This window comes from Colossoma macropomum, unplaced genomic scaffold (assembly GCF_904425465.1).
Source record: "Colossoma macropomum unplaced genomic scaffold, Colossoma_macropomum, whole genome shotgun sequence".
NCBI lineage: Eukaryota > Metazoa > Chordata > Actinopteri > Characiformes > Serrasalmidae > Colossoma > Colossoma macropomum.
Genome location: NW_023494810.1, coordinates 34,239,715 through 34,264,762, shown reverse-complemented (window position 1 = coordinate 34,264,762; position 25,048 = coordinate 34,239,715). Strand labels below are relative to the sequence as shown.

General features: G+C 41.1%; 1 pseudogene; it reads left to right on the top strand.

Moving 5' to 3' along the window:
- Positions 1–14,230: 14,230 nt before the first annotated feature.
- Positions 14,231–25,048, top strand: part of LOC118800034 — a 29,884-nt pseudogene continuing 19,066 nt past the window's right edge.

Here is a 25,048-nt window from a genome sequence, read left to right as displayed (position 1 = left end):
CGGTCTCAGCTGTAGTGGTCAGAATATTGTTTTCTGAGTGCTGTTGTTGTTTTATAGTCACTAATAAACTGAGTGGAGCTTCAGCTCAGCGGAACAAAATCACCGCGCTGACATTTCGCCTGCTCTGCTCTGAGTTTGTGCTGCTGCTGTGATTCTGAGTGTGTGTGTGTGTGTGTGAATGCAGGCTTTGTGTCGGGCTGACTCACTCGGTCCACACAGCGTGTGCTGCAGCTTTCCTAAAACCCGTCCAGTTCCGATACAAAAACACTCACTGTGCTGGAAACAATCGCAACAGTGGACAGGAGGCGACCAACGACAACGACTCATCTCTTTGTTCTCTCTCTCTCTCTCTCTCTCTCTCACTCTCTCTCACTCACACACACTCTTGTTCTCACGCTTTGAACTCTTGCACTGTATCAGTTCATATGAACAACACAGTTTATAAGCTCTGCCTTCCTTGCAGCTACACGCATTGGCCACTTTATCAGAAACGCCTACCATATAGGTGCACTCTGTAAGGTAAAATCTTCATCCGACAGAAAATTGTCCAATCAGGATTGGTATCTAGATACAGCTGAGCTGCTCTCCCATTGGTTAGGACTTCAGGAGCTGGACTGAAGGCCTTACATGTTAGATTAAGTGCTAACATAATTGGGAAGTGACAGAGGAATCAACCAATCACACTCTGATTTACAATGCAGCCAAATTCTACACTCTTAAAAAAGATGGTGCTTCAAGGGTTCTTTAGTAAGCACAACGGTTCTATATACAAATGTAAACACTCAAAGAACCCTTTGCGTGCTTAAAAAGTTCTCTGGATGGTGAAATAGTTCATCAGATTGATTGAGGATGTTTTGTATTAGGTTCTTTATAAAACAGTATAATAGTTATGTCCTAAAACTGATTGGCTGAGCTGTAAAACCCACAATATACACACACCCCTGACCACTTCACAACAACTGAACTCTGTATCACTGCACCACGGCACCAAAAAACCCTTCTGCCGTTAATGAATAATCTTTGACTCTCACGCTGCTCACATGGAGCACCGAGTGTACTGATGAACATATGTTCATTATAATAAGACAAAAAGTTTAAAAATTCATGGAATGACCACAATATACAGTGATGGGCGACCAAACGTCCTCCTCATGCAGCAGTCCATGGTTGCTTCGCAATGATATCACACTCTATTTTCTGAAAAATTATGTATTTATCATAATTTATAGAAGCCTCACTGAGAAAAGGAGACGGACACATCAAACAAAAAGCTGAACGATGAACTGACCACCCCAGAGTCCAGACCTCAACACCACTGAATGTGTTTGATTACTTCAGAAAATCATCAACCAGCTTCTAAGACTGAACTTTGGAGGTGTGTCTGCAGATTCTTTGAGGAAGTGAAAGTGAGTCTCCTGAAAAGAACGGAAGCTGGAATAAAGGTAGAGAGTGACTCACTGACTCACACAGCTGAGAGTAGATTTAGCTGTTGAGGCTTCTGGGTAATTTTCTGTTAAACGTGTGGCTTTTGCTTTTGCAATGAAAAATTAAGCTTGTTTTGGCTGCAAATAAATGAAGGTGGGTCTCTCTCTCTCTCTCTCTCTCTCTCTCTCTCTCGTGTCAGAGAGAGAAAAGTTTCCATTATAATTTCCTCCTGTAAAAATCACACTTACACTCACACACCCACACACACTCGCTTGTTTCTGTGCATTGTGGGGACATTACATAGACCTCCATTCATTTCCTGGAGACTTACCTAAACCTTAACCATAATATTACTAGCCTAACCCTAAACCTAACCCTAACCTTAAAACATGTCTTCACCTTAAAATTTAATGATTTAGGTGCTGGGACCAAAGCTGGTCCCCACAAGGAAGAAAGGTCCCCACAGTGTGAGTGTATAAGCAGGTTTTGGTCCCCACAACGTGGCATAAACCCGGTACAGATGTGCACACACACACAGCGCTTTTTACTGTCCATTAATAACGGCTGTGGTCAGTAATAAAGCAGAGGGAACTCCCTCGTCCTGCGGAGAAACAGCACTGACATTTAAACAGCAGCACTCTGAGAGCACTCACTCCCTGCTCTACCTCTCTCCTCTCTCCTCTCTCACTCCCTGCTCTACCTCTCTCTCTCTCTCTCTCTCTCTCTCTCTCTCACTCCCTGCTCTACCTCTCTCTCTCTCTCTCTTCACTCCCTGCTCTACCTCTCTCTCTCTCTCTCTCTCTCACTCCCTGCTCTACCTCTCTCTCTCTCTCTCACTCCCTGCTCTACCTCTCTCTCTCTCTCTCCCTTTCTCTCTCTCTCTCTCTCTCTCTTTCACTCATTGCTCTACCTCTCTCTCTCTCTCTCTTTCTCTCTCTCTCTCTCTCTCTTTCACTCTCTCTGTCTTCCCCTCTCTCATCCCTCCCTCTCTCTCTCTCTGCAGGTTCAGGCAGCTGATTAAAGAAATTAAAGATGGAAGATTAGAGGCTGTTAGAGGTGCTGACAGGTAAACTCTAACACACCTGCGCGCTAGATCACTCAGGTGTTATTGAAATTGTCCTGTGTTTAAATACGTTTTACTCAGTTACGTCTCCAAAAGAAAAAAACATACTTTTTAACTTCTCACTCAGAGCTTCAAAGCACAGTTTTCTCTCGAGTTCCTGCACAAGTATTTTCAAACAGTCTATATATGGACAGTACTTTGAGATGAATTTGTATTCCAGTATCTGAATTTTAAGTATTAGCAAGTGAACATGACAAAAGTGAGTGTTGTAGGTATTGATACTCTGGGAAAATGCAGTTATGATTTAGTTATGATTAGTTATGATGCAGTTATGATCTTGTTTATTTGAAATACACTGTGTGTGTGTGAGTGTCTTACCCCATATGTACATGGTTAATGTAAAGTACAATGCAGATCACAGAAGTCTTTCAGTTCAGGTATATTTAGTCATATCTGTAACTTTTGTTAGAAGTACATACAATTGAACAATTAATATCAAATACAAATAAATCCATTTTGAAAAAATATATTTAACAAATACATTTTTGGCCATTTTCATACATTGCAAAAATATATTTGATCAATATGTTTGGAATATTTCGCTGTTGTCGGATCAAAACCTCGTATCTCCAAAATGGTAACTTTACAGGAGAAGAAAAATACTTTACTTTTAATGTAAGTCAATGGAACCAGAATTTCTTCCAAGTCATTTTAGGTCATTTCTTTTGGTCCATTCATCATGAAACACACAATGTAAAGGACAACAGGCTTTTTCAGATTATGTCAAAAACTGAAAACTGTCAAAAATGTGAGGTTTTCTTCTGACATTTTTACTCCATTTGGGCAAAATGTTGTTTACATTTTGCCTATTTTTAGTCAAATCATGTTTTTTAGTCTATTTCATTCTAAAGTGACAGTTTTAGTCAATGAAAAAATACAATTTCAGTTGACAAAATTGTGCACGTTTGTACATCACCAGCAGCTGCAGACACACAGTTGAGATGAAAGTTTGTATGGGAAATATGTCACATGGCAGTCCTGCGATTTTGGTCATTTCTGCAAGTGTTCAGAGAATGAACGATTGCAACACGTACTTGTGGTGGTGCAGAGAGTTCTAAAATATCATATAACCAAGCCACGGCCTCTTAATTCCCAACTCCTAAAGAAAAAGGTGAGGCATTCTATCCCAACTACACTGTTCCTGCTGTAAAGCATGGTGGTGGTAGTATTACGCTCTGGAGCATAAGAAGGAAGATTGGCTCAAAATTCTTCAGCACAACTTCAAACCATCAGCCTAAAGATTAAATTTTGAATACGGTCAGCTTAGTTGCACAGGAGGGCGCTGAACACTTCCACTATAAGCAGTGTGTGCATAAAAACATCCGCCAGCATCTCAGCTGGTACCATTTATTGACTTTCTACAGTATGGTCAAATGCAGCAAAGAAACGTCTGACAAAACTGCAAATAATGCAAAATAAGGCAGCAGGAATTATTGATATTAATTACAATGTCCATATAGAACCAACATTAATAAAATGCATCAGAAACTTACGTGGTTAAAGGTTGAGGACAGGTGGAAGATGATTCTTATTATCCAGCAGATCTCTTCAATCAACTGGAGCAAGTAAAAAGTACATGTGTGGAACAGTAATTTATAGAGCCATAAAGGAGTGGAATTCCCTACTGGTCTCACTGCTTAAAATTGAGGGCAAAATAATGTTTAAAAAACGCTATTTAATAAATTTAGAGATCAGTTAAGTAGATTCTTGTAGGTCCTTGACAGCTGGAACAACACCATGGTGGAGTGGGCATTCACCAGAATATAGTCACTGAAGTTTTTTGTAAATATATGATATTTTCTTCAGTGTGGTTTTTCAATCATTTGTCTTATGTTATGTTATGGTTACATTGTCTACTTTGTATCTATTTTGTATTTTTTTGTTTCGTTTTTCTTGATTTTTTGTGTTTTATATATCCTGTATTGTTAATTGTTACCGCACTATTTTTGTTATGTATGATAGAATCTACTGGACCCCAGGAAGAATAGCGGCTATGACAATAGCAGCTAATGGGGATCCACAAACGGGGATAAACAAACAATAAACAATTGGCACACGGCCTTTCTGTGTCCTCTGAGTCCAATACATATTTTGCGATCATTATACAATGTCCTTTTAGCCGCAGAGCCGCAGATCTAGACCCGCAGTTTCACTCCAGCGGTTTCAGGCCAGTGGAGCTCACGCTCAGTAGGACAGCGCGATTGTATCATGTAAACAAAGTCCTTATAGAAAAGTTGAGCGTTACGAGTGTCACATTCATATTACAGCCAGTTTCCTCATTCATAAGGCCTCTGATATAAACAGCGACTGTTTGTGCTGGTTGGATGTGTGTCCATGAATATTACCAGACCGACACCAATATATGAACCAACCACTGCTTATGTTAAACCATAAACCGAAACACATTACAAAACCATCAGAAACCAAAAGAAACACTTAAGGGTTTCGAAAGTTTTTTTCAGCTTTTTTCGTTCAAAAACTAAAGTGTATTTTAGCCTAAAGCTTAATACTAATACCTAAAGCTTAATGCTCAGTTTAAGCTGCTTAAGGTAAAGTTTTATACCTGCACAGGTAAGGTAAGTGTTCACATAAAGCCCTGTATTAGGGGTAAGTTAACTGAGCTGTATGTCTACATAGGTTACCCAGAACACATCAGCTGTAGTTGGTGTAATATTTACCCTGTAAATCTCTAAATGTGTTCAAACAAACGTTTGTTTTAGCCTAAAGCTTAAAATTTAACATCTGACCAATGTAAATGTATCACAACTTTATTGGAAACCCACATGATCAAGTCAAGTCAAGTCAAATTTATTTGTAAAGCGCTTTTTACAACTGACGTTGTCACAAAGCAGCTTCACAGAAATCCATTAAGGACAAAACATAAAATGAACATAAATGACTGAAATGTTGATCAGCCTAAAACTAAGAAAAACCAAAACAAGTGTTGTGAGCTTAACGTTACTGTCTGGAGTGAACCTGCTGGAGTGAACCTGCTGGAGTGAAACTGTGGCTCTGCAGACATTACTGGGTTGCGTAGATTATTTCATTGGTTATGCTAGCTGAGGCACCAGAATGTAACTGCTGCACCGTTTAAGGTGGAACGAGAAAAATTTGAAAAAGAAAAAGAAGCTGACTTCAGCTATTGAAAGAGCTTTAATCCCTTTAATTAAAGGGATTAAAGGGATGAGTTGAACTGAATATATTGTTGTAAATGTGAAAATGTTTCCCAAGATCTGGACTGAATGTATTTTGAGATGTTCCTGCAGTGTTTTTACAGCGGTAGAGCTTTTTGGGCATGAAATGGCCTGTTTGTCCTGAGCTGCCTGTTTCTGCGGATAGGGGTGTGACGAGTTTTGGAAAAGTGAACTATTGTAAAGTTTTCCATAGGAATCTCAGGCTGAGTCAGGGGTGGCACCACCCCTCCAAAAGTGGCGAAATGCAATTAGGCCATTGACTAAAACTGCCTTTCATGTCATGCTAATGACATCTTTATAAACCTACTCAGAGTTGGGAAGTAACTAGTTGCATTTACTCAGGTACATGTACTTCCCTAAATACTGATGGAGTATTTTCAAATCATAATAGTTTTACTTCTACTAAAGTATATTAGTGAGTAAAGGATCTTTTTCCTGAGTTACATTTTAGCCATTCATGCCGTTTAGGGAAAGCGGGAGGTTTTTTTTTGTGTCCTAAACTCAAAAAGTGGTGAAGCGTCACCCCAGTACTGTGAAAAGTGGCCACCATGGTTCCGGCAGCCCTGGGTATAGTTACAGTTGCTAGGCTATGAAGGACGAACTGGGTGAATCAGTCTGCTTCAGAGAGAAAATACCAAAAAATATCAAAGACAGAAGCTGATTGTGGGTGAAGAGCTTTCCCTGAATTTGTAGAAAAGAGCATTTCCAGAAAAAAAACTGTCAATCCAAACATTTTGCTGATACTGAAGCTAGCATTAGCGCTGCTATGGTGAGTGAGTTAGCAGCCAGTCAATGTTGGAATATCTAGCCAAAAAGGGACCCCCAAATACCAGGGGGGTGGGGCCCAGTGGATGTTGTTATGCAGACAACTACTTGTAGCGGAAGAGTTCAGCGCCATCTTGTGCAGCTAGCCAACTGGATGTTCCAACAGGACAGTAATGCAAAACACACGTCAAAACTGGGGTTTGGCAGCAGTTTAGCCCCGCCCCTTCATGCTGAAGCGGTAAAGAGTGCTTCAGCCCAGACTGCAGTAAAGCATGGTGGTGGTAGTAATATGCTCCGGAGCTGTTTTGCAGTGGAGCTGGTACAAGACGGAACATTGCCTAAAAATTCTTCAGCACAACTTCAAATCATCAGCCCAGAGATTAAATCTTGGATCCCGTATGCTTAGTTGCACAAGATGGCACTGAACACTTTCACTATAAGCAGCGTGTGCATAGAAACATTCGCTGGTGTCTATAGAGAGTCTATAAAGTCTATAAGGAGTGTTTCAGCCCAGACTGCTGTAAAGCATGGTGGTGGCAGTATTATGCTCTGGAGCTGTTTTGCAGTGGAGCTGGTACATTGCAGAAAGTGGTCAATAAACAGCAACAATGGGAATTTCCATTACAGCCTTCAAAAAAAAAAACCCTCTACATCCTTTTTTCTTTTTCTTTCTTTTGTTTTTTTAGGGGCAGGGTTAGCTTTTTTCTTAGGGTAAGTTTCAGATTAGATTCAAACTTCACATCCCACCAATAAGGTATCATTTCTCATGTGTGTAATAGGTTTAGCAGCACTAAATTGGACCTAATATCAGTGATCTACATTGTAAACACAGATTATAAAGTTTTATTTCTCTGATTCACTGCTTTGTAATGGCCTCTCTTCATTCTCTCTCTCTCTCTCCTCTCTCTCTCCTCTCTCTCTGTGCCTCAATGAGCCGGAGGGGCCAACTTTGTACGGTGTGTTTAAACAGCTACCAACAAATCCGGCTCATTCTGCCTTCAAGGGACCTGATAACCCGACACCGTCTGTCTCCTGTGACAGGCTGGCTCTCACTGTTCATCAGGGAGTTCAGTGAATTTAGGGCAGGCAGTAAAATTCGGGCACAACGATAAAAGAACTGCTCTAAAGTGTGACTCGGCTCCCTTTGACCTTACTAAAGAGCCGTTCAAAAGAACCGGGTGGTTTCACCGACCCTGACTGACTTTGAATGATGTAGCCAAACAGTCTGTTTACATTTTTTTGCAACTTCACTTTTTCAAAACTCTTCACACCCCTCTCTTCAGCACAAACAGGTCATTTCATGCCCAAAATGCTCTGCAGCCCTCAAAACACTGCAGAAACATCCCAAAATACACACAGTCCATCAAAACAGCAACACTAGTGTTCTTATTACAGGAACACAGTCAGTCAGAGCTGTTAGCATTAAGCTAGATCCACTGTTCTGTGTCATTTGCACTCTCGATTTCGTTCATCCAAACTAAAATTTTGCTTTGCATTGTTTCGCTGAATGTGTAATTGGGTTGAATAAAAACAGTAAGATTGTTTTTCATCACATTAAATATTTTTCTAGGCTGATCTGACAATTTTTTTACACTGAATAAAAAAAAACATTTTACCAGAAAAACATTGAGACAAATTTGTACGTTCTTAAAAAAGATGGTTCAAGGGTTCCTTAGTAAGGGCAATGGTTCTATTTAGCCATTATTTCTATATAAAACCATTTTCATGCTTAAAGCGTTCTTTGCCTGGTGAAATGTTCTTCAGATTGATGGATAATGTGCTGTATAGGGTTCTATACAGAACCTTTTTGAAAATGGTTCTATACAGCACCAAAAAGGGTTCTTCTATTGTTACAATCTAACATTATAACAGTAGCAGAACCCTTTTGGTGCTATATAGAACCATATTCAGCACGTTCTCCATTGATCTGAGGAATGATCACCATGCAGAGAACCATTTAAGCATGTAAATAGTAGAAGTTTTGACGTTTTTAGTCAATGAAAAAAATACTATATCAGTGGACAAAATTGTGCACTGTTCTGTTAATGAAAGGCTGCAACACATAATTGTCTAAAGAAAGTTTTTTTTGTGGATTTTCTGAAAATATGACTAAATCTGCTGGGTCAAAAACACATATACAACAACTCATACAACAAATTATCAATGTGGTGGTGCAGAGAGTTCTATAATATCATAGAACCGAGCCACGGCCTCCTAATTCCCAACTCCTAAAGAGAAAGTTGAGGCATTCAAACCCAAATACGCTGTTCCTGCTGTAAAGCATGGTGGTGGTAGTATTATGCTCTGGAGCTGTTTTGCTGCCGGCGGAGCTGGTGCAGTGTATTGCAGAAAGTGGACAAAACAAGAAAGAAGAGTCAGGAACGCAGCCTCTGATTGGTCAACAAGTCAGGAACACAGCCTCTGATTGGTCAACAAGTCAGGAACACAGCCTCTGATTGGTTGACGAGTCAGGAACACAGCCTCTGATTGGTCAACAAGTGACAAACACAGCCTCTGATTGGTCGACAAGTCAGGAACACAGCCACTGATAAGTCGCCGAGTCAAGAACACAGCCTCTGATTGGTCGACAGGTCAGGAACACAGCCTATGATTGGTCGACAAGTCAAGAACACAGCTTAGAATTGGTCAGCGAGTCAGGAACACAGCCTCTGATTGGTCAACAAGTGAGGAACACAGCCTCTGATTGGTCGACAAGTCAGGAACACAGCCACTGATTAGTCGCCGCGTCAGGAACACAACCTCTGATTGGTCGACAGGTCAGGAACACAGCCTATGATTATTGATGAATTAGGAACACAGCCTCTGATTGGTCGGTGTTGAATTTGTCATTATGGATTTATTTTACAAAGTCTCCAAAAAGACAGTGCAGCTCAAAGCTGGACTACAAAGATTCTGAAAAAATACAGTCAAACTGGAGTCATTTAAAGAGCACAAAGCCAGCCTTCCAGGAAAAAATGGAAGTAAGTTTGTAGCATGCAGCGTTCCCAAGATGTTTACTCTTTTATATCCGATGTCCGTTGATATCACGCACAACATCGTGGACCTGAGAGGGTTATAAAAGAGAGGAATGTTTTCCATGGTATGGATCCTCTACTGTGACTCGATTTCCACTCTGCAGTGCACATCTGAGCTCGTGCTCCTCCACACAGATCTGTGTTCATTTATATTTATCCTCTCCGGCTGACGTGTCCTCACTCTGTCACTCCGCGTCCTGGAGAAGCGGCCGCTGACCTCAGAACCTCATCTGCTGCGGCTCTTTATAGACATCTCAAGGACCCTGGAAGTGTTCCCGGGAAGACCTTGCAGGGGCCGTGTTACAGAAGCAGCCTGTGTTTTTATCCCACGTTAAGATCTGACAGGTGCAGATAAGACTTTTCACAAATTCATATTGCAGAAGCAAATCTGATCTTAATTTAGGAATCTTATCTTCTCTTACAGCATCTTATCTCCAGTTAGGAAATCCTTCACTGCTCAATTGAAGTCGGCAGTCAACTGTCATGCCTGTTGTCTAGCAACCAACAATCTGTGCAAAGCTGAAATGTAAACCCTATCAAAATAACATCAACAAGTTAGTGATGTCTGGCCCACACTACCGGATAATCGGGTCAATTTTGAGGCTGATTTGCTCCTCACAACATTCACAGAAGGTCTCCTGATGATCAGGGTGGTCTTAAACGATGATCTTCCCAGATGATCCTGTGGTGCAGGGGGTCTATAATTCAATATGTACTCCTCTGATCTGGTCTCAGTCCAGGCAGACTGCCCTGATTGTGTTCATGAGCCAATCAGAGGAGTGAACAGCAGACTAATCCAGACTCTCTTACTGCACATACAGAGCCATTCAGCTCTGCTCACTGGTGGTCCGACAATCTACACACCTCCCATCTTCAGGAGACCCTGAGTTTGATCCCCGGTGATGCCACAGCCCCCCGTCAGTCCGACAGATCAGATCTATCCCCTCTCTCTCTAAGTGGACAGGGTGGTCCTCTTTCTCTCCCATCATTCAGCATGATGCTAACCAGCACTGACAGCACTTCTTCTCCTCTGTCTCTCCTTCTCTCTCTCTCTCTCTCTCTCTCTCTCTCTCTCTCTCTCTCCCTTCTTTTCTCTTCTTCCTCTCTTCTGTCTCCCCTTCTCTCTCCTTCTCTCTCCCCCTTTTCTCTTCTTCCTCTCTTCAGTCTCTCCTCTCTCTGTCTTTGTCTCTCTCTCTCTCTCGCCCTCTCTCCCTTTCTCCTTCACTTTCTCTGTCTCCCTTCTTTTCTCTCTCTCTCTCCCCTTTCTCTTCTTCCTATCCTCTGCCTCTCCTTCTCTCTGTCTCCCTCTCTGTCTCCCTCTCTCTCCCCCTTATCTCTTCTTCCTCTCTTCAGTCTCTCCTCTCTCTGTCTTTGTCTCTCTCTCTCTCTCGCCCTCTCTCCCTTTCTCCTTCACTTTCTCTGTCTCCCTTCTTTTCTCTCTCTCTCTCCCCTTTCTCTTCTTCCTATCCTCTGTCTCTCCTTCTCTCTGTCTCCCTCTCTCTCCCCCTTATCTCTTCTTCCTCTCTTCAGTCTCTCCTCTCTCTCTCTCTTTGTCTCTCTCTCTCGCTCTCTCTCCCTTTCTCCTTCACTTTCTCTGTCTCCCTTCTTTTCTCTGTCTCTCTCTCCCCTTTCTCTTCTCCCTCTCATCTCTCTCTCTCTCTCTTTCCTTCTTTTCTATTCTATCCTCTCTCTCCCTCTCTTTCCTTCTCATTCTCTTCTCTCTCTCTCTCTCTCTCTCTCTCTCTCTCTCTCTCTATCTCTCTCTCTCTCAGTGTCGGCTGACTGAGTTTGGTGTTTGTGGAGAACACCGTCCTCCTCTTTAACACGCCGAGCGAGACGGTGGAGATGTTGGAGGGTGGACCAGATCAGACTACGCAACTTCAGCCCGATTTCAGTGTCAGGCCTAAATACGAGCGTCAGGATTGTGAAACGGGTCCTGTAGTGTGACGTAATCAAAGAACAGCGCTGTGGCATCTGGGATGCTCTGATAAAAAAGTCTGACATGTCTGATATTCTTTTCTTATCTCTCCTGTGGCGCGCTCTCTGGTGTTAGCCAACAGTCCGACAGAGCGCTGTGTGGTGCACATATGTAAACACAGTGAAGAGAAAAATGTCCAAAGAGTCCAAAAAGATAAATGTTGGTGATAAACAGTGTTTATGGCGTCTGTTTACCTGCAGTGAACCTGGTAGCTGCTTTTATCTAACGCATTCGTTGGCTCAAGGTAGAGTGCGTCCTACACAGCGTCATTAGCAGCAGCGGTTTGCAGGACCCTCCTCTGCTTCTATAGCGCCAAATGATCTGGCTTATTGACAATTAATAACTGCAGCAGCGTCAGAACTCCTGACCCCAAAAATCATTTTGGATGCAGAAGTAAACCTTTTTGTAGTTTATCAGTGGCGTATTGTTCTGGACGTCCCTTCACTTTTAATAAGAATCATTTTTATCAGCTGAAGTGAATCTAAAATATTTTTACTGGGTGAAACAGCAAAAACAAAACTGATCAATATTCAGTCAGATGTCAGTGTGTCTCTCTAACCCTGTCGAGATGAAGGTGAGTGTGAGTAAAGCCCACAGTGGCTCCTCTAAACGCTGCTGAATGTAGTTTAAAGCCTGAAAGTCGTTTGTGTCGTTTGTGCGTCTCTCACACTCGAGCTTTAATCTCCGAGCGTCAGACGCTGCTGGACTTCAGTAAATATTACAGACGTTCACTCTGTCAGTTTTAGCTGAGGAGCTGCGGAGCCTCTCGGCTTGTAGGCCGAGACCGCGGCGTCGCCTGAAGCAGCCGGCTGAGGGAGGAGCACCGTAAGTGGAGCACACAGACAGCCGGCTAGTGTCTGTGCTAGGCTAGTAGCTAATGGCTAACCCCAAGAGACTGGGTGTTCCTTCTGCTCTCTTTTCCCCGTTAACTCATTAACTCATTACGGTCAAAGGTGATGTTGCACCTTTGGCAATAAATTGGACTAACTGACCCCAGGCAATGATTATAACTGAGGCATTAGTGGGTCACTCACACGCAAGACCGTAAATGTGCTGTTAAATGCTGGTTTAGTTTCAGCACAAAGAGAGTGTTAAATAAAGACCTGTGCAAATAAAACGTTCAGATTTGAGAGCAGTCGCTCATTGCATTGTGTGAATAGTCTCACTTTAAGGAGAGTAAATTGTTTTTTAAGCCTATTTACTGAGCAAATTCCTCACTAAATGGCACAGGGTGGTGAGAGGTTAGCAGTTTGGTTTCTGAGATTGCCTTGACTTGTCACTGCTTGATTTAACTGATGCATCTGATAAGTAAATAACACACTGGAATCAAGCAAGGAAATCATCTGGCACTGCAGAGAACGCAGACAAACACAGCGCAGGGTCAGAATAAAGGAGTGAAGAGAGTAAACAGACAGAACACTGAGATATTCAGGGTATTTTGTGTGTTAAGCAGGCAGCAGTTGAGTCACTCAAACTAATGATGGATTTACTTAAAACAAGTGGTTCCACACAATCAGGTTCAAGGCTTCTATAGAACCAAGAACAGTCCAAGAACCATGTGCATGCTGAAATGCATGGTGGAATAGTTCTTCAGATTGATGGAGAATGTGTTGTATATGTTACAATGTCAAGCTTGTAACAATAGAAGAACATTTTTTGGTGCTATTTAGAACCATTTTCAAGAAACGTTTGATACAGAACCAAGTGCAACACATTCCCCATCAATCTGAAGAACCATTTCACCATGCAAAGGGCTCTTTGAGTGTTCAGTGTTCTATGTAGAACCTCTGTATTTACTAAAAAACCCTTGAAGAACCATCTTTTTAAGAGTGTAATTGACTGAGTTATTTGTACTAACGAGTTCAGGTAAATCACGCTTAAGTGATTTGAGTTCATTCTAATTACTAGACTGATTGTTTCTATGTATTACTCAAAAATTAAATGTTGGATTTTTTAATGTTGTGTCAAGTGGTTCCATGTAACTGTGTTGAGTAGCTTTTAAAGGGGACCTCCACTGATTTTTCAAAATTTCTGCATAATAAAATGGTTAATGTGACAACAAAGTGGTTCAGAGTGGTTCTGTGTGAAACGCTCTGTTCTAGATAAACTTACCGAGTCAGAACTGTTCACAGTGGTGGTGATAGGAACCAGACGTCCACCTCTAAAAGCTCCCTCACAGAAAGTTCCTACATGAAATGGTTATGAATTCACTGCCTGATGACTGAGGCACTGTTTTATGATAGTTTAGAGAACTTAAACTCCATTCGTGGTGGAGGGATACATGCAGGGCGCTGTGAGGCAAAACAGTCCCCAAGGAGAACTGATTATTTCAGATTTTCCACTATTTTCCATCATCAACATTCCATATAGACTCAGAAGACTCGTGTAGGTTCACTGGTGGTTCTGGATAGTGAATAAAATGTCTATATTTGTGTTGTAGTCATGGCGACCCCTGGTTCCTATCACCACCACTGTACAGACATCTGAACCATTTCACACCAAACCACTCTGAATCTCTCTGTTTCCATCTCACACACTGAACTATGGGGGAATTTTGAAAAATGGGTGGAATTTCACTTTAAGGGAGGGGCGAGAGGTGGATGGGGCGAGGCCTTCTTCACACTACAGAGAGAGAGAGTGAGAGAGAGAGAGAGAGAGAGAGAGAGAGAGAGAGAGAGAGAGAGAGCGCTTCGTTACTGCCGTCGTCATCGTCAGAGTTCACGCAGAAACTTTTAACTGTGGGACACGCGCGCCCGCCCGCTCATGGATAGGTGAGAGCGTCTCGCGCCCTGCAGCTTTCCCTGCGCGGACCATGAAGAGGCTCGCGCTCGTGGGGCTGCTGCTCACCCTGAGCGCGTGCCTGCACCCCACCGGCACGCGCAGCGACCCACCTGGCACAGGTAAGGCCCAAGTGCACGCACGCGCCGCTAGAGTGTGTGGACACTCAACACACACACAACAATAAGGATTATTAACGAGCTGATCGCGAGCTTTCACGCGCACAGAGATAGGAGCAGTGAGCCGAGCTTCACTCTGAGCTATATCACCCCCAGCTTTGATTGATTGATTGATTGATTGATTGATTGTTTGTTGAAAACACGTCACAGACAGACATGCTGTAGCTGAGCTGCAGCCCTGTAAAGAAATGTGGCCATATATGCACATATATCATAAAGAATCAGGCGTATGTTTCAAAATATATGAATGTAGTGTAGCTGTATGTAAGTATCAAAGCTTGGACATATATGCACAATATTTAGACCATACATACACGTCTGATAGGTGGATGAATACATCGCTGCTGTCAGAACAAAATCTTGTATCTTCAAAATAGTAACTTTACAGGAGAAGGAAAAAACATAATTCACTTTTAATGTAAGTCAATGGAACCAGAATTTTGTCCAAGTCATTTTGGGTCGTTTCTTTTGGTCCATTCATCATGAAATTTACACACAATGTAAACGACAAGAGGTTTTTTCAGATGTCAAAAACTGAAAAAGGTTTTCTTCTGACAGTACCTATATATATGTGTAACACACACTCACACACACGCATATGTTTGTATATGTTGATAAATAACAGAAATATATATCCTATATTTGATTTAAAAATAGCCAGTGTCAAATAAGTTGGCATATATCGCACATATATGTCCATATGTGACTAATATAAGTAGGCTATAAGGAAGCTCCTTGTATGCTAATATGTCATATATTTGAAATCGGTTTATTGCCAGATCTCAGATTCTCGTTTGAGGCACTGCAGACCCTGTAAATCATTGAACTCTGCTGTTATTTCAGAGGAAATAATTAGCCTGGCTGCTCTCGGTTGTTCTCAGTTTCCCTTAAAGGGAAATTCCAAGGGGCAGAATTCAAATGTAAAAGGGAAACAGAGCCTCTCCGCTTTGCAGTGACACATTCTGACCTACTGCGCTCATTCTGTGGCAAAAGGCCTTCGAAAATGCATTTGAACAGATTTTTATTTTCATGGTCTCCTCAACCTGTCAATCATCCTGTCAGGGCGGAGCCAACAGCACGCTCAGCAGAAAAGGCTTCATCTGAAAACACAGCGGCCGAAGAGTTTGTAGCTGCTCCTCCGTTAGCAGATGAGGTGAAGGAGAGATAAACAGCCACTTGTGATGCTTAACGTCTTTATTCACGACCCCATAGGAAAGTGTTTAGTCGACCAAATGGGTCCAAGTTTTCTGATTTGAATTAAAATTTTCATTTTCATTTTGATACTGATATGTTTCCATAGTGACCTGTCCAGGGTGTATCCTGCCTTACGCCCAGTGACAGCAGGGATAGGCTCCAGCTCCCCTCCGCGACCCAGAAGGATAAGCGGTTTAGATGATGTGTGTGTGTGTGTGCTTCCATAGTTGATGGGCCCCTGAAGTTCCTTTGCTCCTTTTTAATGAGAGGAACAATGAGCAGAAGCAGAGCCTCGAATTCCCCCCACTGACACACAGACCCTGTTTGCTCCTGGTCACTTCCTGTGTCCGGTACCTGGAGTGTATCCTGATAAGATTTTAGCCAGTAGTTTACACTCAGTAGTCAAATCTCCAGTTAGTCGGACTGAGATCGGATTGCTTTGCGGAACGAAATATGCAAATTTACTCAATATGCAGCAACCAATTACCAACAGTCGCGTCTGTCTGAGTTGCTGTTAAACATTTTGTTTTTGTTCGATTTAATCTTCCTCGCAGACACGGATCACAAGCCCAGTGACGCACTGCATGGGGAGGAGTTTCGGTTGTACTGGGAGGAGTTTTGGTTGTACTGGGAGAAGTTTGGGTTGTACTAGGAGTTTTGTTGTTCTGTGAGTTGTTTCGGTTGCACTGGGAGGGGTTTTTGGTTGTATGGGAGGAGTTTCAGGTATACTGGGAGGAGTTTTGGTTGTACTGGGAGAAGTTTCAGTTGTACTGGTATGGGCTTTGGTTGTACTGAGAGGAGTTTTGGTTGTACTGGGAGGAGTTTCGGTTGTGCTGGTAGGAGTTTCAGCTGTACTGGGAGGAGTTGCAATTTTACTGGGAGGATTTTCCGTTGTACTGGGAGGAGTTTGGGTTGTACTGGGAGAAGTTCCAGTTTTACTGGGAGGAGTTTTGGTTGTACTGGGAGACGTTTGGGTTGTACTAGGAGTTTTGTTGTTCTGTGAGTTGTTTCGGTTGTACCGGGAGGGGTTTTTGGTTGTATGGGAGGAGTTTCAGGTGTACTGGGAGGAGTTTTGGTTGTTCTGTGAGAAGTTTCAGTTGTACTGGTATGGGCTTTGGTTGTACTGAGAGGAGTTTTGGTTGTACTGGGAGGAGTTTCGGTTGTGCTGGTAGGAGTTTCAGCTGTACTGGGAGGAGTTGCAGTTTTACTGGGAGGATTTTCCGTTGTACTGGGAGGAGTTTCAGTTGTACTAGGAGGAGTTTGGGTTGTACTAGGAGGAGTTGCAGTTTTACTGGGAGGAGTTTTGGTTGTACTGGGAGAAGTTTGGGTTGTACTAGGAGTTTTGTTGTTCTGTGAGTTGTTTCAGTTGTACTGGGAGGGGTTTTTGGTTGTATGGGAAGAGTTTCAGGTGTACTGGGAGGAGTTTTGGTTGTTCTGGGAGAAGTTTCGGTTGTACTGGTATGGGCTTTGGTTGTACTGAGAGGAGTTTGGGTTGTACTGGTAGGAGTTTCAGCTGTACTGGGAGGGCTTTGGTTGTCGAATGTATCTTGGAGAGACGGATGTGTTTATGCTGCTATGATCTCAAAGGCGTTTCAGTGGAGAGAGCTTTTAGATTATAATCAAGCGTAACACAACAACAAAGCTGAAAGTTTTTTTCCGCCCTGCTAGTAAAGTTCCCACTTCCCGCGCATGCAAATGGTTCTTAGAGTGTTTATGGTTCTAACCAATATAGTTCTCTGCATGGTGAAAACATTCTTCAGATTGATGGAGAATGTGTTGTATATGGTTCTAAGCACCAAAATGGGTTCTGCTACTGTTACGATGTTGTGCTTGTAACAATAGAGGAACACTTTTTGGTGCTATATAGAACCGTTTGCAAAAAGGTTCTATTTAGATCCATTCAAACACATTCTGCATCAATCTGAAGAACAATTTCACCATGCAAAAACCTTTTAAGCATGCAAATGGTACTTTTGAGTGTTCAGTGTTCTATATAGAACCACTGACTTTACTAAAGAACCCTTGTAGAACCAGTTTTTTTTAAGAGTGTACACTGGATACACCACTGGCCCTCCAGGGGTCGTAAAACAGAAACATCTTAAATCTAAAATCTGATCTGGTCAGCATCTACTATGAATTATTCAGTATCTACTATTAATTATTCAGTATCTACTATCAATTATTCAGTATCTACTATCAATTATTCAGTATCTACTATGAATTATTTAGCATGTACTATGAATTATTCAGTATCTACTATTAATTGTTCAGTATCTACTATGAATTGTATAATAACTAATATAAATCTAAAATCTGATCTGGTCAAAGGGTTCTTTGAGTGTTCAGGGTTCGGTCTTTACTGAAGAACCCTTGGAGAACTGTCTTTTAAGAGCATATAATTAGATTTTTGACTCATAACTTGTGAAATATGAGGAGAAAATGTCTGTACAGCAAAATGTATCAGCTTTAGAACATTTTTGTTTACTATAAAGTGCAATCATTTTTAAAAGCGCTGTTGATTTTCCACATAGAGAAGAACAGCTTAGGCTGCAGACAATGCGTGACTTCAGAGGCCCATTACAGTCACAGCGTTCAGGGTTTTTACTCTGAAAAGCTCTGAAAAGCAGCTGTAATGCGTGGAGGCTTAGCAGCATTGCGTAATGTGGTGAGCAGGTAATAAAGCCCGTGTTGAGACAGTGCAAACTCATTCCTGTCTAATTAGGAGGCGGATATCAGACACAGCGAGCGAGCACTGCTAAACAGGACGAGCGCTACGGTCCCCGCTACGGTGCTCAGCGTGGCCTTGTTTTCTCTGATTTACACTGTTATTTAGTTACAGCGCTGCCTGTGTCCACAGCCTGTCAGATAACGGTCTGTTGTTCTGTCAGTGTTTTCACTGAGGGGTTCATACTTTATGCTCACTGACTGAAAGGCTGAAGCCAAAAGCAACACAAAGCGAAACACACATTCCTGGATCTGCTCTGCTGCAACACACCTTCACTTCATGAAGAGCTCAGTAATGATAACGAGAGAATTCAGATGTGTTAGAGATCAGACAGTATCTACAGCCCACACGACACAAATCAGACACTGCTGATCTAATCACTTACACTGAAGACTTTACTTTTTACCCTTAAATGATATTATTTAAGACTTACTATTTACAATATTATTTATCACTCATTAATTACGTTAACCTATTACTTATAACTACGAATTATTCATCTACTATGAATTATTCAGTATCTACTATCAATTATTCAGTATCTACTATCAATTATTCAGTATCTACTATGAATTATTTAGCATGTACTATGAATTATTTGGTAACTACTATTAATTGTTCAGTATCTACTATGAATTGTATAATAACTAATATAAATAATTTAATCAGTGCTGTGAATTAATCAGCATCTTCTATGAATTAATCAGTATCTACTATGAATTATTCAGTATCTACTATAAATTATTTAGTATCCCCTATGAATTATTCAGTACCTACAACTTTTCTGTCACTGCTATTAGAATAACACAGCCACGCAGTGAACGCATTAAAGTACTGAAGTGGTTTGTAAAACTATTCCAATTGAAGTAAAATATACTAGTGTGACACAGGCTGAAGTGAAGCATTGATTTTATGGCCTACTTTTGATTTTCAACTGATGTTATATAGTGTGTTTAATTTTGACTCTCTGACGATCAGCTTGATTGATCTGATGATTCGTCTAAAAACGCTGCAGTAAAATCACTTTATTGTTGATTTTCAGTGCTATAGATCTAAACGAGAGATTCAAAACGGAAGATTCTCAGTTTGGATACGGCTGTGTGTGTGTGTGTGTGTGTGTGTGTGTGTGTGTGTGTGTGTGTGTGTGCATAAACAATAATAAACCATAAACAATATGGTACAATGGGGACTTAAAACACTGTTCAGCTAACCGTCAGTAAAGTGGGTGGTCAGCCAGACAGATAGATAGAGAGAAAGATAGATAGATACATAGATAGATAGATAGATAGACAGACAGACAGACAGACAGACAGATAGATAGATAAATAGATAGAGTACTTCATTAATCCCACAGGGAAACTGTGTAAACAGATTTTCTGGGCATTAGAAGTGCTTCAATTCCATTATCATCAATCCCGCCCCCCAAATCTCCTGTAAATAAAGCAGATGTTCAGTCTGTTTATCTGTTCAGCTTAGACTGCTTGAGCGAACAGTCAAAAAAACAAATGTAAAAAAAATCTGTCTATACATAAAAATGTAGCTACTGTTATTGGCCACTTTATCAGAAACCCCTCTTATACAGCTGCACTGTGCAGGTTTAGACTGCATCTGTTACTGTACAGATTATCAGCCCTTCTACAACATTCATCACTGGAACAAGAGACCACCCCTGACCACCACTGACCACCACTGACCACCACTGACCGGATATTCTCTCTTGTGAATTATTTAGCATCCACTGTGAATTCTTTAGTATCTACTATGAATTCTATACTATTAGGAGTTGTAGTGTCTGATATGGTGGTGTTGTGCTGATGGGACTGTAGGTGCCTGTTAAATATAAACTCTACTGTATTTTTATGTGTTTATAATGTCTGAACTATCAGCAGTGCAGGTGGGCTGGGATGATCAGACCCTTTATTAACAGCTTTATTACAAACATGGCTCACGGGTAAACAGTAACCGTTCTTTAATGGTTCTTGGACGCTTGTTTAACAGGTGTTGATGCTTTGCGGTATGTGGGGTCACTCACGTCTCTTTTCAGAAACACTGTTCTTTAAAGCCGTGGTTCTGAGATGGGTTCTCCGGCTCCACACAGCCCACACTTTTTCTCTCTCACTGTGTTGCAGGTTAGTTTGGATGTAAAAATGTGGGGAGCCCTGAGGAGAACCACTGCTTTATAGAACCGTCCATTCAAAGGTTCTGCAGGAGAACAAAAGTGGTTCTATAGTGATGACACAATTTTTTTTTGGTCCCTTAATTTTAAAGAATGAGGTTTGTTGTTGTAAACTTGCATTATATAGCAGCCCGTGTGTGTGTATGAGTGAGTGAGTGAGTGAGTGAGTGAGTGAGTGAGTGAGTGTGTGTGTGAGTGAGTGTGTGTGTGTGTGTGTGTGTGTGTGTGTGTGTCAGTGTGGAATGTGTGTGAGGGAGCACTGCTGCATTCTTCTATTCCCCCAAGAGTGAAGAGCTTTTAATAATGCATCTCTCTCTCTCTTTCTCTTTATCTCTCTTTATCTCTCTTTTTATCTCTCTCTCTCTGTATATATAACTCTGTCTGTATATATGTAAATATATATATATATATATATATATATATATATATGCCTTTTGTCTTTCTATCTCTCTCTCTATCTATTTCTCTCTCCTCTGTTTATCTGTATCTCTCTTCTCTCTCTATCTCTCTCAATAATAATGTAATGACTGTGGAAATGGGTCCTGTGTGTGTGTGTGCGTGTGTGTGTGTGTGTGTGTGTGTGTGTGTGTGTGTGTGTGTGCCCGTGCCCGCAGTAGTAAATGAGGAGAACGATGGAAAAAGGTAATGGCAGTGCAGAGAGAGAAAAACAGACATGTATAGAGAGTCAGGGGTAGACAGAGAGAAAAAGAGGAAAAAATAGGGGAAAAAATAGGGGGATAAATAGAGAGATAGAAAGAACAGGAGAAGGAAATTTTCAGAAAAGAACAAGAAAGAAAGAGCAAAAAAGAGAGGTAGGGAAAAGAGAGAGCGCAAATAAAGAGAGTGAAAAAGAAAGAGAGAGGGAAAAGAGAGTGAAAAAGAAAGAGAGAAGGAAAAGAGAGAGAAAGCAAAGAAAAAGAGTAAAAAAGAAAGAGATGGAAAAGAGAAAAAGAAAAAGAAAGGGGAAAAGAGAGAAAAAAGAAAGAGGGAAAAGAGAGAGAAAGCGAAGAAAGAGTTAAAAGAGAGAGAGAGGGAAAAGAGAGAAAAAGAAAGAGAGAGGTGAAAGAGAGAGAAAGAAAGAGAGAAAAGAGAGAAAGCAAAGAAAGAATTAGAAAAGAAAGAGTGAGGGGGCAGAGAGAGAAAGCAAAGAAAGAGTGAAAGAGAGAGAAGGCAATGGGAGGGAGAGGTAAGGGAGGAATGGAAGAAGTGATGTAATATTGAATATATGTGGAGTGTATAGTGTGTGTGGCCTCAGGCAGACGTCTGTCATCATGTACAATACAGGTGTGTGTGTGTGTGTGCATGTGTGTGTGTGTGCATGTGTTTGTGTGTGTGTGTGCATGTGTTTGTGTGTGTGTGTGTGTGTGTGTGTGTGTTATCAGTGAATCTGTGTTACATGATCAGCGCTCTGGTATCTGTGCTCAGTCAGATAAGCTCATGATTGATGATTGTTTATGACAGAGATCCAGAACTTTCTGTTTAACCCTTTAAACCCTTCGGCTGACCTCTCCAGGCTCCGCCCACAAACCATGTTCTTTGGTAGCTACTGTTCTGAGGTTCTACAATGTTTACAGAACACAGAAAAATCCCATTCTACCTAATCAGAAACTGAAGAACATGACTGAGTTTATATAGTTGGACAGCAGTCGTAGCAGAGGAAAAATTATGCAGAAAAAAAATTCTGCATAATTAAGTGGTTAAGATGTAAACAGAGTCGTTCAGAGCAGTTTGGTGTGAAATGCCCTGTTCTAGATAAACTTACAGAGTCAGAACTGTTCACAGTGGTGGTGATAGGAACCAGACGTCCACCTCTAAAAGCTCCCTCACAGAAAGTTACTACAGGAAATGGTTATGAGTTCACTGCCTGATGACTGAGACACTGTTTTATGATAGTTTAGAGAACTTAAACTCCATTCATGGTGGAGGGATACATGCAGGGCGCTGTGAGGCAAAATAGTCCCCAAAGAAAACTTATTATTTCAGATTTTCCACTATTTTTCATCATCAACATTCCATATAAACTCAGAAGACTCGTGTAGGTTCACTGGTGGTTCTGGATAGTAAATAAAATGTCTATATCTGTGTTGTAGTCATGGCGACCCCTGGTTCCTATCACCACCACTGTAAAGACATCTGAACCATTTCACACCAAACCACTCTGAATCACTCTGATTACAACACAACAGAAATATGCCGAAAATTTGAAAAATCGGTGGAATTCCCCTTTAAGGTGAGTGAGCCCACTTTACTAACCTAATGCTATTTTATGAGGTATTAATTGATTTAGTTGTTTTCTTGTTTGGACCTGTTTAATTCTAGTCTTAACGCTGATGTAAAGCCGCATGATGATGTTTCGATCTGGGCTGTTGGGGTCATTTGGTGAAATTACACAGACACTTTATCTCGTAAAAAATTAGCCAATCAAATCACTACAAATTACATCATCAGAGCTCCTTCAGTAAAACTAATCCATTTTAAATCCAGTTATGAAATGTTAGCCCTCTGGGGTCCAATAACTCGCCTGCGCATCAAACTCAATGTTTCTATATCTGCGTCTGTATCTTTGTGATGATCCAGCTCAGAAATCCAGTTCAAACACTTCCTGAATCTGTAGAGTCGCCCTTTCCATTCCGTCTTATCACGAGATCATACGAGACTCACATCTGGAGTTATGAGCCTATGAAGAGGGGCTGAGATACACGTCATCATTTTTGTGAAACTGTCAAACTTTAACCCCTTAAAATCTCAGGCTTGTTACATACTAAGGCTGAGTACTCAGTAACTACAGGGACTTCAGTGCAAACTGGCTGTTCTTAGGTTACAGAAGTGTATAATAAAATTTTGGGCCTGCTGGCTTTGATCTTCCTGTCGTTCGTGTAGGTTCAGGGTCTTCAACCTGGCAACCCACGTGACCTTCGAGTCTGGGGAAGAGGGGGCGGGGCACACAGCTCTCTTTAATATGTTGAATTTGGACTGCAGTACCATTGGAAACACTTGCTGTCATAAAGAGATATATATGTAATAATTAATAATAATAATAATTTTATATATATAGCACTTTTCATGCCGGTGGCAGCTCAAAGTGCTTTACAGACAGGTGATGAAACAGTTATAGAAGAGATCATTAGTACTTAATTAGAATCAGAAGAAAATGAAGAAGATTAAATTAGAAGATAAAAACCACGAGACGTTCAGTTTCAGTTAAATGCTGATTTAAAGAGAGACGTTTTTAGGTGCTTCTTAAAAGTGAGCACTGAGCTTGACTGTCTAATAAAAGGTGAACTGAGCTCCACAGTTTAGAAGCAGAATAACTGAAAGAGCCTCTCCATGTTTTCTGTATTTTACAGAGGGTATTTGTAGAAGGCCTCTATCTGCAGATCTTAGATTGCGTGCTGGAACATAAACAGACAGACACTCTGTGATGTAAGCAGGTGCTTTAAGGTTGTTTTGATCTTTAAAGACTCGTAGCAGAACCTTGAAATCTATCCTGAATTATACAGGCAGCCAGTGCAGCTCTTTCAAAGCGGGACTGATCTGATCTCTCTGTGTTGTTTTTGTTAGGATGCTGCTGCGTTTTGTACGAGTTGTAAGGGTTGTGTAGTTTTCTTAGGAAGTCCAGTAAGAAGATCATTACAGTGATCAACTCTGCTGTAACAAATGCATGAACAGGTTTCTCTGCGTCGCTCTGAGAGAGAAAAGGCCGAACTTTAGCGATATTTGATAAAAAGCTACTTTAGTGACTGTGTTTACATGTGGGGTAAAACAGAGCTCAGAGTCTAAGATCACACCCAGGTTTCGTACTTCAGGTTTGGTAGATGAAGCTAAAGAACTGATAATTAATGAGTTTCTGTACCAACGATCAGTAATTCAGTTTCTTCATGATTTAACTGTAGAAAATTTTGCGACATCCACTGAGAAACATCTGACACACAGCTGGTTAGTCTGTCTACAGAGTCTTGATCTTCAGAAGGAATAGTAATGTATAACTGGGTGTCGTCAGCATAGCTATGAAAATGTATACTATGTGTGTGTATATATATATATATATATATATATATACACATACATCATCTAAACCGCTTATCCTTCTGGGTTGCAGTGGGGTGCTGGAGCCTAAGCGGTTTATATATATATATATATATATATATATATATATATATATATATATATATATAAATCCTTTTTGAAAGGAGTTGTATTTATCACCAAAAAGGGTTCTGCTATTGTTACAATGTCATATTTATAAATGGTGGTTATTTAAGGGTTCTTTAGTAAAGAAAATGGTTCTGTATAAAACCATGAACACTCAAAGAATCCTTTGCATGATTAAAGGGTTCTTTGCATCATGACAGAGTTCTTCAGACTGATGGAGAATGGTTCTCTATAGAACTTTTCAGAAAAGGGTTCTATATGGCAGCAAAAAGGGTTCTGCTATGGTTACGATGTCAAGCTTGCAGCAATAGCAGAACCCTTTTT